Source organism: Hyla sarda, chromosome 7 (genome assembly GCF_029499605.1).
Source record: "Hyla sarda isolate aHylSar1 chromosome 7, aHylSar1.hap1, whole genome shotgun sequence".
Taxonomy (NCBI): domain Eukaryota; kingdom Metazoa; phylum Chordata; class Amphibia; order Anura; family Hylidae; genus Hyla; species Hyla sarda.
The window spans coordinates 185,563,057-185,579,715 of NC_079195.1; the positions used below are offsets into that span (position 1 = coordinate 185,563,057).

The following is a 16,659-nucleotide window of genomic DNA, read 5'->3' on the forward strand; positions in this document are numbered from 1 at the left end:
CGAGGCTTTCCTACAGCAGATGGATGCAGACAGACAGGGAAGGGGGTGTCATTCCTTTATTTTCTCCACCATCCCACATGTATAATTACATCTATTCACACCTTGTTAATGTCATGGAAGTAACATAATTATGTGGAAGCGCTCGCGGCACACGGGAGGCAGCGGATGGGGGGTCCGCACTATTCACATTATGGGCCAGCTCCGTACAGCCCACTTAATAAAGCTTTTACCTCCGTGGGTGCTTTTGGTGCTTCACCTCCGATACATCACTTTTACTTCTAGCGAATGACACCGGGGTTCGGAAATACATTTTCGCCAATAATATTTGGCCACAGCTGCTTTTACTTCTTTATTTTTCCTTTTGCTATGTTATAAGGAGAGAACATTTTTATCTTTTGCCCCTGTAAGTTATATATCCTATATCTAGTATATATCTTAGTGCTTCCCTAGCAGTGTGCCTCCAGCTGTTGCAAAACTACAACTCCCAGCATGCCCGGACAGCCGTTGGCTGTCCGGGCATGCTGGTAGTTGTAGTTTTGCAACAGCTGGAGGCACACTGCTTGAAAAACACTGATATATATAATGGATATAGGATATATAACTTCGACTAGTCACCTGTCGGTATAGGGTGCCCAATATGTAAAATTGCCCTATTTAACCACCTATAGGATCAATGCCAACATAAGTGTCCCCATAATAATGCTGATAATGGCTTCATGATTTACGTAGAGTGCTTCCACAGTCTCAGCTTTGATTTTGAGACCAATTATAACAGGACCATGCGCAGGATTCAGCGTGAATAGATGGATGAGTGTGTCTCTGTATGGATTTTTATATATACACATACTTGTACACACTGTGAGACACACACTGTGACATAGGCACATGTAAACCTACATTTACCCACATGTGACACACACACACACAGTGACATAGGCACATGTAAACCTACATTTACCCTCATGTGACACACACAGGCACATACATTCACAGTCATACATGCTGTGACACGGGCACATATAAACCTACATTCACCCACATATATACACTCACACATACATGCACATGCATTCACAGTTATACATACACACTGTGACACAGGCACATATAAACCTACATTCACACACATATACAATGTGACACACACACATACATTCACATTTATACATACAATCTGTGACACAGGACCATATAAACCTATATTCACACACGTATATACAATGTGACACACATACATGATCACATAAACCTACATTCACACACACACACACACATATATATATATATATATATACAATGTGACAAACATATATTCACAGTCATACATGCTGTGACACAGGTACATATAAGCCTATATTCACCCACATATATGCACTGTAGCACACACATATGCACATACATTCACAGTTATACATACACATTGTGACACAGGTACATATATACATGATCACATAAACCTACATTCACACACACATACAATGTGACACACATACATGCACACATAAATGCACACATAAACCTACATTCACACACATATAAAATGTAACACACATTCACATTTATACATACACACTGTGACACGACCATATAAACCTACATTCACACACGCATATATATATATATATATATATATATATACAATGTGACATATATACATGCACATACATTCACAGTTATACATACACACTGACACAGGCACATATAAACCTACATTCACACAAATATATACAATTTGACACACACACATACATTCACACACACATATATATTGTAGTCTACATACATGCACAAACATTTACAGTCATACATACATTCCCTGAAAAGTCACATATAGATTTACATTCACCCACATATATACCCTGTGACACCTATTCATGCACATACATTCACAGTCATACATACAAAGGCACATATAAACCTACATTCACCCACATGTATACACTGTAGCACACCTACATGCACATACATTCACAGTCCTGCAGACTGGGACACAGGCACATATAGTCTAAGGCTAGGGTCACATCACTATATGTGCCTCTGAGGCCCGAATACTTTGGGAAACTGTCAAAAAGTCATGCCAATGTATCCGTGCTCAGACTTCCGCGGGCTCCATTGATTTCAATGGACTGAACATAGTCAGCTAGCAACCACATTCATGTAATGTTCCGAGCGTATGCAAGTTTTGGCTCTGACTGAAAGTGCTTTAAATCATACTTAGTCTGAGCCAAAACTTTTATACACCCGTCAAAAGAACCACATTTATTCACCAGCTGACTATGCTGAGGACCACTGAATGAGTCCTGTCCCTGTATGAGCAGGACTACCTCACCTTGTCATTTTTACATGACGTATCCATGGCTCGGAGGCTCAGTTTGTGATGGGAACCCAGCCTTTTACTCACAATCACAGAGAGACACTCACACACACACACACAATGGCCTCAACATACAATATTTTCCGCATATAATGGTGTTTTCTGGACCATTGTAACTTGAAACCAGACTCAACATACAATGCTACAGACAGTCCAGATCTATGAAACGTGTCAATGGCTGGAATCAGAATGGGCATTTACTGGTAAAACCCCTGTATTACTGAAGCGTATGCACTGAATTCCTGTTTGGTAGTGCCCCCTACAGTACAGGGGGAGGTATTACATGTTCTGTACTCTTTACCTGTGTCACAGTTAGCTGCTCCTTTGGACACCAGGTGAGGGCGGCTCCATGTTACTTTTTTTTAGGACATTGCTTGTGCTGTACAGGACCCTGAAGAAGCTCCTGTCCTCTACATAGACTGTGATTACAGCTCCCAGCAGATCTTTCTTACTTTTATATGTAAGAATTTGCTTTATCTATATTAGTTCTCTACTTATTTTTCTTTAATCCTCACTTTTTCCTATTTTTGGATGACATTTTTTGGGCTTCAGAATCAATTTCGAGGTTTCCATAGAGTTATTGCCTCGCCATACAATGGTTTCAACATGCAATGGTCGTCCTGGAACCAATTAATATTGTAACTTGAGGGACCACTGTACATACATTCACACGTACGCACTGAGACACATACATTTGTACTTACATTCACACACATGTTATACCTTCATTCATACTTGACAGACGCACAAATCAACATAAAATCAAGCTCATACACAGCGCGGCACATATATACCTACGTTTTCACACACACATATACACACATATATATATATATATATATATATATACACTGTGACATAGGCACATAAACACATATGTACACAGTGAAATAAATATATTTTTGCTGGGGGTTTTCAGCTCGATTATTTTTTTTTTTTTTGGAGAAGAAAGGGCCTGGCATAGTTAGGCAGCGCTCCTCCGGCCAGTCGCCATATAAAGATGATGGGGCTGTGAAGACGTCCTGTTCCTCTCCTCTTTAAATTCAGTCTGCCATCTGCTGGTGAAAGGAGAACATCTCCTATGTGATATTAAAGGGGTACTCCAGTGGAAAACATTTCTTTTTTTTTTTTTTTTAAATCAACTGGTGCCAGAAAGTTAAACAGACTTGTAATTAACTTCTATTAAAAAATCTTTACCCTTCCAGTACGTTTTAGCAGCTGTATGCTACAGAGGAAATTATTTTCTTTTTGAATTTCTTATTTTTCCTGTCTGACCCCAGTGCTCTCTGCTGACACCTCTGTCCATGTCAAGAACTGTCCAGAGCAGCATAGGTTTGCAGTAGGAATTTTCTCCTGCTCTGGACAGTTCCTGATACGGGCATCAGGTGTCACTGTGGACAAGACAAAAAAAAAAAAAAAGAAATTCAAAAGGAAAAGAATTTCCTCTGTAGCATACAGCTGCTAAAAAGTCCTGGAAGGGTAAACATTTTTTAATAGAAGTCATTTACAAATCTGTTTAACTTTCTGGCACCAGTTGATTTTTTTTTTTTTTTAAATGTTTTCCTCTGGAGTACCCCTTTTAAGTATTGACCTCCAGAACCATCACATTGCAGATTGTCTAAACATCCAAAGGAAGAAAGCCATAGGTGTAAGGGCACAAAAGGAACAGACCCCTTGTCGTAAATTTAGATGGTTACTAGTACCAAGAACATTGGTTAGGACAAGGGAAGTCAATTCTAAGTACAGAAACATTGATGGTACACTTTTAGCCGGTGACAACACAGGAATAACACACCTCGGGGTCTTCACCCACTTCCCCATACACCAGTGTTTCCCAACCAGGGTGCCTCCAGCTGTTGCAAAACTACAACTCCCAGCATGCCCGGACAGCCTTCGGCTGTCCGGGCATGCTGGGAGTTGTAGTTTTGCAACAGCTGGAGGCACCCTGGTTGGGAAACTGTGCCATACACACTTCTTTCCCACACAGAGTTCATCTGTAGTCACAGGACACGGCTTTTGAATATGTGTTTTCCAATCTCTGACACTAAAATGCTAGTAATTTAAAACAAACCATTTTTATTATTATTATTTTTTTTAAGCTTTTTATCCAATTATTTCATATGCAGGAATTATAGTAAGTCACGCTGTAGTATCACAGTACCCAATTTTATGTTTTATTTATAGATTTTGAATTTGTATTAGGCATTTCATGTCATAAAGCAATAATACAGACAATATAGCTGTAATAAATGTAGCGGCTCACATAGCCACCCGACTCCCCTATAATCAAGGTAAATGGAGTCTAGATGGTACAGAAACATGATACGGGGCTCATTAAAGTACTTACATATTAAAATGCATACATGGGAGCGTAAGACGATATTTGGAGGACACGTGGCAAGGGGGCGTCCATTAGTCACAGCATCTGGATCACTAAAGAAAATAAACTAGAAGCACCCGTTTTTAGCAACAAAGGGGGATTGTATAGTACATAGCTACGGAGTCCAAACCATAGAGTAACAGATGAGGTACGAGTATAGATTTAATTACTAATCCTATATGAAACTGATCCACTGGGTCATTAGATATTGTAGCGGGGGGGGGGGGGGGGGGCTACATCTTGTAAAGTGCTGGGAAAGGTAAATCATATGGACGGCTTTGAACAAACTGTCCCCCCCACCCCCGACATCATCCATAAAATATCTAGACATCAGATCTGAATATTTTGGGACGGGGGGACGTTCTCATTACCTGCACCGGTACAAAGTAGCAAAAATGCTCAAAGTTTATGTGCAAAAGAAAAAATTGTGAAGTTTGACCACTCTGCACTGGTGCAGGGAATAATGAATTGTAACATTTCTTAACCCCTTAAGGACGCAGGACGTAAATGTACGTCCTGGTGCGGTGGTACTTAACGCACCAGGACGTACATTTACGTCCTAAGCATAACCGTGGGCATCGGAGCGATGCCCGTGTCATGCGCGGCTGATCCCGGCTGCTGATCGCATCCAGGGACCCGCTGGCAATGGCCGACGCCCGCGATCTCGCGGGCGTCCGCCATTAACCCCTCAGGTGCCGGGATCAATACAGATCCCCGCATCTGCGGCAGTGCGCGATTTGAATGAATGATCGGATCGCCCGCAGCGCTGCTGCGGGGATCCAATCATTCATAACGCCGCACGGAGGTCCCCTCTCCTTCCTCCTTCCTCCGTCCGGCTCCCGGCGTCTCCTGCTCTGGTCTGTGATCGAGCAGACCAGAGCAGAAGATGACCGATAATACTGATCTGTTCTATGTCCTATACATAGAACAGATCAGTATTAGCAATCATGGTATTGCTATGAATAGTCCCCTATGGGGACTATTCAAGTGTAAAAAAAAATGTTAAAAAATGTAAAAGTAAAAAAAAAGTGAAAAATCCCCTCCCCCAATAAAAAAGTAAAACGTCCGTTTTTTCCTATTTTACCCCCAGAAAGCGTAAATTTTTTTTTTATAGACATATTTGGTATCGCCGCGTGCGTAAATGTCCGAACTATTGAAATAAAATGTTAATGATCCCGTACGGTTAACGGCGTGAACGAAAAAAAAAAAAAAAGTACAAAATTCCTACTTTTTTAATACATTTTATTAAAAAAAAATTATAAAAAATGTATTAAAAGTTTTTTATATGCATATGTGGTATCAAAAAAAAGTACAGATCATGGCGCAAAAAATGAGCCCCCATACCGCCACTATATACGGAAAAATAAAAAAGTTATAGGTCATCAAAATAAAGGGATTATAAACGTACTAATTTGGTTAAAAAGTTTGTGATTTTTTTAAAGTGCAACAATAATATAAAAGTATGTAATAATGGGTATCATTTTAATCGTATTGACCCTCAGAATAAAGAACACACGTCATTTTTACCATAAATTGTATGGCGTGAAAACGAAACCTTCCAAAATTAGCTAAATTGCGTTTTTCGTTTTAATTTCCCCACAAAAATAGTGTTTTTTGGTTGCGCCATACATTTTATGATATAATGAGTTATGTCATTACAAAGGACAACTGGTCGCGCAAAAAACAAGCCCTCATACTAGTCTGTGGATGAAAATATAAAAGAGTTATGATTTTTAGAAGGAGAGGAGGAAAAAATGAAAACGTAAAAATTAAATTGTCTGAGTCCTTAAGGCCAAAATGGGCTGAGTCCTTAAGGGGTTAAAGGGGTACTTTGGTGGAATTTTTTTTTTTTAAATCAACTGGTGCCAGAAAGTTAAACAGATTTGTAAATTACTTCTATTAAAAAATCTTTACCCTTCCAGTACTTTTTAGCAGCTGTTTGCTACAGAGGAAATACTTTTCTTTTTGAATGTCTTTTTTGTCTTGTCCACAGTGCTCTCTGCTGACACCTCTGTCTGTATCAGGAACTGTCCAGAGCAGGAGAAAATCCCCATTGCACAAACCTATGCTACCCTGGACAGTTCCTGACACTGACAGAGGTGTCAGCAGAGAGCACTGTGGACAAGACAAAAAAGAAATTTAAAAGGAAAATAATTTTCTCTGTAGTATACAGCTGCTTAAAAGTACTGGAAGGGTAAAGATTTTTTTTATAGAAGTCATTTACAAATCTGTTTAACTTTCTGGCACCAGTTGATAAAAATAAATAAATAAATAAATACATTTAAAAAAAAATTACAACGGAGACCCCTTTAATTCCCTCATCCATCTATACTTTTGTTTGCAGTGATAGTAGTGAAAATCCTTTTGTCTAAACCCAAGTATATTACATACACTGGACAAGCTGCCATACCAGGTACTACTGTTACCCAGTGTATGGAGCTGTACTGAGGAAGCCTGTAAAAGCTGCAGCACTTGCGTGAGCACTGTGGCCACCTCAGTCAGCTCGGCCATCTACTATTAAAGGGGTATTCCGGCCATAGACATCTTATCCCCATCCAAAGGATAGGGGATAAGATGTTTGATTGCATGGGACCCCCCCTGCAATCTCCGTGCAGCACCCGCATTCTATGCCAGACTGCTGCTCCAGTCTTGGGAAAGCTGAGTTTCCGGGACTGGAGACGTGACGTCACACCACACCTCCTCCATTCATGTCTTTGCAATCGGCGCTCCTCTACTACAGGCAGCCTCAGCAGGCTGTAGTAATAGAGCAACGATAACACTGATTAATTCTGTGCTATGGCACAGCATTATAGAGCATATGCAGTCGCAAGATTGCATATGGTGAATAAAATGTTTTTTTTTAAAGTGTTAATAAATGTAAATAAGCCCCTCCCCTAATAAGTCTGATTCACCCCTCTTCCTTTTTTCAAATAAAATAATGTAAACCGAAATAAACGTAAACATGTGTTATTGCCGCATGCAGAATTATCCGAACTATTAACATAGAAAATAACATTAATGAAAACGCACAGTCTGTAGCATAAATGTAAATGTAAATGACAAATACAGAAATGCATATTTTTGGTCTCTTTACATACATGAAAAAGTTACCTAAAAGGGATCAAAAAGTCTATCATAGCAACAATGGTAATGATAAAAACTAAAGATCACTGTGCCAAAAATGAGCCCTCATCCAGCCCTGTATACAGAAAAATAAAAGTGTTATAGTGGTCAGAAGAAGAAAATGTTAAGCATTCTAAAAAAAAACAAAAAAAAAAACAATACCTATATAATATGGGTATCATTTGTAATCATATGGACCTACAGAATAAAGATAACATGTCATTTTAGTGATAAGTGCACCGTGTAGAAAAGGAGGCCCCCAAACGTTGCAAAATGGTGGTGTTTTTTTTTTTAAATTTGCCAATAATTACTATTATTATTATTATTATTATTATTATTATTATTATTATTATTATTATTTTATTTTTTGTTTTACAGTAGATTTTGTAGTAAAATGAGTAATGACAATACAAAGTATATTTGGTTGCTCAAAAAAACCAAGCCCTCATAGGGGTCTGTAGGTGGAAAAACGAAAGCGGAAAATTGCGAAATCTCCGCGTCCATGAGGGGTTAATAACATTGCTTAAACAGCTGTCTCCAGCTTGTCGGATCCGTCAACAACCACTGGGAGGGCTGCAGTTTGCTTATCCTGTGTCTCTGTTAAAAATAACCACTAGTCACCTGACGGTCATTGGTGAATGTTTTATGGACACATTGGCCCTTATTTACTAAGAGTGTTGTGTAGGTTTCTTTGTGGGTTTTAAAGGGGTTATCCAGGAAAAAAAAAATTATATATATATGAACTGGTTCCAGAAAGTTAAACAGATTTGTAAATTACTGCTATTAAAAAAATCTTAACTTCAGCAGCTCATAAGTACTGAAAGGATTGAGTTGTTCTTTTCTGTCTAAGTGCTCTCTGATGACACGTGTCTTGGGAACCGCCCAGTTTAGAAGCAAATCCCCATAGCAAACCTCTTCTAAACTGGGCAGTTCCCGAGACACATGTCATCAGAGAGCACTTAGACAGAAAATAACAACCTTAACTTCAGAAGCTCATAAGTACTGAAAGGATTAAGATTTTTTTTATAGAAGTAATTTACAAATCTGTTTAACTTTCTGGAGCCAGTTCATATACATATATATATATATATATATATATATATATATGTATATAAAAAAGTTTTTTCTTGGATAACCCCTTTAATTCCCTACAATTTATTTCCCATGGTATTTACTAAGGTTTCCCTACATGTTCCACTTTTCCCTACATTTTGCTTTTTTCTTACACATGCTCTTACAAATTTTCGTTGGAAACTTTAGTAAATATGTTGGATTTTTGTGAAAATGTCAGGAGCACGGCCCTTTTTCGGTGACCACGCCCCCTTTCCCGACAGTCATGCCCCCTTTTCGGGTTTTCTTAGCAAAATGGTGAGTTAGCCAGGTTTTTTTTCAATTCTGGCGCAAAATCTGACGCACACAGAATTTCTGGAGCAATTTGCCAGAATCTGGCGCACAGCCCGACAAAACATGCCTGGTTTGCAATAGTAAATGAGGGCCAAGATTACTATTATTCTAGTATTATCAATATTAGTCTAGTATTAATATGAGACAATTGGGCTAAAATGAAGATCACAAATTGATGCTAGAAAATAATAATCATTTTTTTTTTTTTTTGTGGCCGCTTCTTCAGCTGGCGTCGTGTGCTTTGTAGCGTAATGGCGCTGTGTGTGCCCTCAGCTGTGTATAGAGTGATTTACACCTCAGCGCCACGCTGTAATAGAGAGCCCAGAGAAAGCACGGTCACCTCTTGGCGGCCGGTGACAAATTTGTTCCGGTGACATGCCTCATTACTGCCGTGACCCCAGTGCGCGGTGTATTATTATTTGCTGTCAGCTGGGGTGTTTATGTGGGATTCACGCTGACTTACCACTTTCTGGTGCGTCCCCTTTGGCTCACCCGTACTGTCTAATGATCCTATTAAGGTGCTGTGCATGTCGCCCGTGTGTATTTACTGCAGGTGCATCAGCCAGGGCAGGCGGGGGGGAGCGCTGGAACAAATCCTATAACCCTATTACTAAGTGGAATACAGGTCCTGTCCATTAGGCTATAGAAATTAGAGTGTATACAGGGAAAAGAAATAAAGATGGCCAGGAAATATTAACCCCTGAGTAAAGTCTATAGGGGAGATTTATCAAAACCTGTCCAGAGCAGAGGAAAAGTTGCCCATAGCAACCAATCAGATCGCTTCTTTCATTTTTGAAAAATGAAAGAAGCGATCTGATTGGTTGCTATGGGCAACTCAGCAACTTTTCCTCTGCTCTGGACAGGTTTTGATAAATCTCCCAGATATAAGTTTGTTCAGCCTTTTCTGCATTACCCCCAAACCAATTTTTTCCAACTGGGGTGTCTCCAGCTGTTGCAAAACTACAACTCTCAGCATGCCCGGACAGCCAAAGGCTGTCCGGGCTTGCTGGGAGTTGTAGTTTTGCAGTAGCTAGAGGAACCCCAATTTGGGAAACTCTGTATTAGACTATGTAATTGCTTAGGTTCATATTCTACAGGGCCTCAATAGGCGCCTCAGAGAATTGCATGGGGCCTTACAATATCTCTTTATGCCACTGACTCCATTTGTACCATACCAGACAGGAAAATCATAGTACCATGTCCCCACAGATGATGCATATACAGTGATCCCTCGAATTACAATGGCCTCAACATACAATAGTTTCAACATACAATGGTCTCTTCTGGACCATTGTAAGTTGAAACCAGACTCAACATACAATGTTACGGACAGTCCAGATCTGTGAAACGTGATGTCTAGTAGCGCCCCCTACAGTACAGGGAGGTATTACATGTTCTGTACACTTTACCTGTACCAGGGTTACCTCCTCCTTTGGACACCAGGTGAGGGCGACTCCATTATTTATTTTTTTTTTTTATTTTTTTAAGGACATTGCGTGTTCTGTTCAGGACCCTCTACATAGACCAGTGTTTCCCAAGCGGGGAGCCTTTTGCTGTCCGGGCATGCTGGGAGTTGTAGTTTTGCAACAGCTGGAGGCTCCCCGCTTGGGAAACACTGACATAAACAGTGATTACAGCTCCCAGCAGATCTTTCTTACTTTTATATGTAAGGATTTGCTTTATCTGTATTAGTTATCTACTTATTTTTCTTTAATCCTCACTTTTTTCCCCCTATTTTTGGATGACATTTTAGTGGCTACAGAACCAATTACCAGGTTTTCATAGAGTTCTGGTCTCAACATACAATGGTTTCAACATACAATGGTCGTCCTGGAACCAATTAATATTGTAACTTGAGGGACCACTGTACATTGTATTGCCTCTAAGGGAGAATAGCTCCATACACCCAGCACCAGGGTCCTATTCGCTCTGTAGACATGGCTCCGCCACTGACTTGCGTTGTATGTCCACACTACACAATTCTCAGAAATGCCATCTGAGTGGCCGCCAACAAAATTTTGGCGCTAGGACTGCGTGGACCTAAAAACAAAACCCCCATGTAAGTGACAGATCCACGCCAATATGAATACAAAGAGAACCGAAGCGTTTGTAGATCAAACAGTGGCCCTCATTTACTAAGAGTGTTGTGTAGGTTTCTTTGTGGGTTTAATTCCCTACAATTTAGTTTCCACAGTATTTACTAAGGTTTCCCTACATTTTCCACTTTCCCTAGACTTTGCTTTTTTTTTTACACCTGCTCTGATCTGTCGGGTTTTCCTCAGCTCAAATCCACCACATTTTATGTGGAAACCTTAGTAAATATGTTGGGTTTTTGTGAAAATGTCGGGAACACGCCCCCTTTTCAGAGACCAAGCCCCATTTTCCCGGCATCCACGCCCCTTTTTCGGGTTTTCTTAGCAAATTGGAGACTTAGTCGTCTGGGTTTTTTCAATTCTGGCGTAAATTCTGGCACAGACAGAATTTCTGGCGCAATGCAACAGAATCTGGCGCACAACCCGACAAAACATGTCGGGTTTGCAATAGTAAATGAGGGTTAATGCATAAATGCAAAGACAATAAATAACAAAAGAAAAGACATATAAAAAAAACTGCTGAGGACTGCTGAGGCAGACCAAACAGAAGATGGAGGCTTACAGAATATGACCCAATTGTAAATAATATTTGTGATCGGGGCTCCATACGTGTACTAGTGACAGGAAAGATTGCCTACATACCTATACAAGATCTTACCCTAGCATAGCGGTCTGAGTTGTGCCATAACCGCGCAATGAGGGCACGCCTATAGAGGGCATGCACTACAGTGAAGGAATAAGATAAGGGAGGGTTGGGAGGGTTCCACAAACGTCACGTGCTCCGCCCCTGTAGGAGAGGGGGAAGTTATATACACACGCCCCCACCTGTTCCCAATGAGCCCCACCTGGAAGTGCAGGGAGCGATAATTACTTCCGCCCCTCGCACAAACACAGCCCATCAGGCTTTATACATACAAGGTCAGGATACAAATAGCATCCCAATTCTTATCCCAACGGTTATTGCAGAAAGAAGTAATAAACACAAGTATGTACAAGAAGCTACCAACTATAACTAAATCAGGTGATAAAAACACATATAAAAATCATTGGTGATAATTACCAAGTAGAGAGATATGAGTAGCAGGGGCCATATTCGAATTTGCGATATTTCGCAAATACATGGACGAATATTCGTCCTATGTTCGAGAAATTTGCATATTTGCTATGTTCGCTCTCATTTTTTTTTACATGCGAAAATTTGTAATGAAATTCCCATAGTGCGCATGCGCAATTATATCTTTCACCTAAAAGAAGGGAGGGATCAGTATCCATTCTGGAAGTGCCGATATTCGCATAAATTTTCGTCATTATGAATATACATCACTATATTCTAAATATTAGCGAAATCGCGAAGTGCCGGTAAAAATTCACATTTTGAATATTCGCGCCCAACACTAGATATGACCTGTGAGCCTCCACTACCCAACGTATCGCTCAATTTGCTTCTTCCGGGGCGTGGACCTGCGCTGTCGCCATTGATGGCAAATATAGTCCACGCGTAATTCAGCTGAAAGAATGAACATGTTCAGTCTTACGGCGGACCAATTTCCGCTGATGAACTTTGAATGTGAGTATGAATGGGTCAACGGAAGACCCATTTACACCAATGTTTAGATTTCATGTGAAGGAATTCCTGAGCGCAATTCTGTAGTGAAAACTTACCCCTATAGATCACTTATTGAAATGTATGACCAATACATTAGTTACTGTTAGGGATGTAAGAAAAAATCGATTTGCGCGATTATCGCGATTTTTTGTTCCGTGATACTGAATCGATTTTAAAATTCTGAGAATCGATTTTTTATAAATTATTATAATTAACATTTACTGTATTTCACTCACTGAGTCACAGTCCTTTTTGTCCATCTTATTTTTTTTATAACACTTAAACTCCTGACCACTAGTTGGCAGTGTACCTGTTATCAGCTCTGTCCCACTCGCAGGCTGCTACCGCGAGACTACAGACTCAGAACAAACAGGAAGGAGAACGTACGCACTCACAGGACAACTCTCGCGGGACCTTGTTCTTTCTCAGCTAGAATAAGTTTTCCCAAGCTTTTAATAGGAAATATCGCGATATATCGCCAACATGACAGTATCGCGATATATTGAGATATATCGAATCGCCACCCTGGTATCGCGATTCGAATCGAATCAACAAATTATTGGCGATTCACACCCCTAGTTACTGTATTCCAAGCACTATCATTAATAAGCAATAGGGGGATTTTGCAGCTGAGTTTCATTCACTTCAATGGTACTGAGCTGCAATACCAGACACAACCTCATGGACAGATGTGGCACTGCTTTTTGGAGGAAAGCTGTCAAGTGTTTTTTTTTTATTTTTATAAATATCCTGGACAGCTGATCAGGCTATTCTGACCTGCTGGAAAATCATCAACTATCGCCCGTACATCTCCCTGTGTAATAGGTTATGCATGCCCGACAATACAGCCCATGTGACTGATTAAGCCTAGTAAAGGCTCTGTAAACAAGCGCCAATTGCAGAGATTGGTGCTCCGTTACAGACTGAGGTACAAGAGTGCCACCCTAAACCAAGAGTACCAGCCTGTGGCTCACTGCTGGGATAGCACATTACTGGTATAGCAGATGCCTTTGTGGGTATGCATTCCATATGGACTGTTCTACCGGTCATGTCTAAAAAAGTAGGCCACAATCTGTAATTTTGGATTGGGAGAGAGAAGAAAAGCAGAAGACAGGGGCACACCCTGGTATCGTATATCAAATAGTGTGCACCCTTCACCACACCGAAGTGATATACTGACCTGCTGGGTTGTTACATCTTGATGGGTAACTATAGTTGTAAGGAAATTGTAGTGGATTATGGCTGCTGCACTCTGACCGGTATCAGATTCTTGTGTGGTGTGCCACAGGGGTGTGAAGATGAGGTGTATGGGGCAGATGATGTAGCCCAGGGGCAGGTGTTATTAACCCATAAATGTTTGTGATGCCATGGCGTGGTTTTCCCAGTAACCACCAGAACGGTATCACCGATATCCCTAGGTTAGGCAGGGTAATAATAGTCCAAGACCAGGTTAGGGTTAACCGTAGCTTTACTGAGGTAGACAGATGGAAATTGTCTTTACAGCTAGGTCATAATCCCAGAGAGATAACCAGTTACACAGGGAAGACCTTGCAGCTTGCTGGGACTTGGACAGACTTCAATTCAGCCACGCTGACTATAATAGACTTGACTGAAGGTAGTGACAGCAGACAGAGATGACCTGACTTACTGACATGTGGCTGCAGGTTAGGCTTGAGGCCTCCAGATGTGCTGGACACTGGCTCTGAGATGTCTGGTCTTTACTGTACCTCTGCAGGGATAATAAGAGCAAAAGAGAGAGATTGTAATGGCTGCCTCTCTTATAAAGGGGGGCTGAGCAAGAAGCCCATAGGTCAAGCTGCAGGTCACATGGTTAGCTGGTGCTCTCTGGGTAACAAACATGTGACTTTATCATCATGTGACTAACTCAAAGGTCCTTTATACCGAATATACAGATAACACAATGGGGGAGACACTGCAGGTGAGCCCCTAGGACACAGAGGGACTCAACCTGACAGGGCCTAGGTACTGTATGAGAGTATATCTCGTACTGGGACATCACACCAGGAAGGAAACCGATATGGATAAGCGAACACACAAGCAAAAAAAAACGGTCTAGGAGGCACTGATTAAAACTTGAAAGCAAAAGAAGGACCTAGGCCAGCACAGGACAACGTATAATTTTTTTATAGGAAGGACAATGCGTTTCGGCACTAACTGGTGCCTTCCTCAGAGCCAAGAATTCCCTGAAAGTGATCTAGATGTGCTGGGGTACTGGTCCGGAGGTCCTGTGCGTTTGCTGTGCTGCCATGGTCTATACATTGTCCTGTGCTGGCCTGGGTCCTTCTTTTGCTTTCAAGTTTTAATGGTAATCCCCGCTCTTCGAGATCTGCTAATGATCCTGCTTTGTGCACAAGGGCCTTCCCAAACCCCTAGTGCGCTGTGACATCTATCCGACATCTTCCTTGTAATGCCTCCTCTCCTGTGTCGAGCCTCTTCCACTGCAGAACAGAGCTCCACTCTGTAGCACAGTGTTTCCCAACCAGGGTGCCTCCAGCTGTTGCAAAACTACAACTCCCAGCATGCCCGGACAGCCTTTGGCTGTCCGGGCATGCTGGGAGTTTTAGTTTTGCAACAGCTGGAGGCACAGTGGTTGGGAAACACTGCTGTAGCATAACTGCTGTGGCCATGGCTATTGCTCATACGGGGAAGCGTTTTCTGCAGAGTGGAGCTCCATTTTGCAGAAGAAGAGGCCGTCCGGAAGTCACCGTGCATTGGCTTATGAACGCCACCCGTTCACCAAGCAGGATTATTAGCATATCCACAAGGCTGGGGTTAACCAAAGAGAGGAGGCACAGAACGAGGACTGGTAAATATAATTTTTATTTGCGTCACGCGCACTACAAACAGGTTTGTGCGAGTGATACGTATGAGAGTACATTTCCTGGAAGTGTTGAGTTTTTATTAGGGTGCATGTACACCATGTTTTCACTATACGGGTGTCTGATTCGGCTGGGGGAGGGGAAAACCATGCTCTCCCGTACTCCAGCCGGACCAGAACTTAAATCTATATCGATAATCTGTGACCTTTCAGGCCGATAGCCGATAACTTATACCTATATTCCGGTATAAGTTATCGGCTATTTCCCCTCCGGCCAATACTATCCGTGCCATCCTTAATGGGGAACTAACACGTACTAAGTGATTGCACTAGGGATGTTTCCTTTAGGGATCAAGCTGACAAACTCCAACAATGACTTAGAGCAGTGATTCCCAACCAGGGTGCCTCCAGGTGTTGCAAAACTACAACTCCCAGCATGCCTGGACAGCCAAAGGCTGTCCAGGCATGCTGGGAGTTGTAGTTTTGCAACATCTGGAGGCACCCTGGTTGGGAAACACTGACTTAGGCTGGGTTCACACCACATTTTTGCAATACAGTTCCCGTATCAGGTTTTTGATAAAAAAAAAAAGGATTCCTCAGAACCTGACTAAACTGTATGAAAACGTGTGTAAAAATGTGAATCCGTATACGGTTTGAAAAATGATATCCGGTTGCATCCGTCTTTTTAAGAAAAAATCTTAAACGTTTTTGACTTTTCATTCCATTATGAATAAAGTTTCCCTTTTTTGATTGAAATTCCAAGAAAAAAACTGTGCAAAAGTCAAAAACCGTATGGTGAAAACCGGATGGAACCGTACACACATACAGTTCTGTACAGTT

At 41.2% G+C, this 16,659-nt stretch overlaps 1 protein-coding gene across 9 annotated transcripts in view; it reads left to right on the plus strand.

Moving 5' to 3' along the window:
• The window catches only part of RASAL2 (RAS protein activator like 2), a 394,529-nt gene that overhangs the window by 189,203 nt on the left and 188,667 nt on the right, over positions 1 to 16,659 (plus strand). The window lies entirely within an intron of this gene.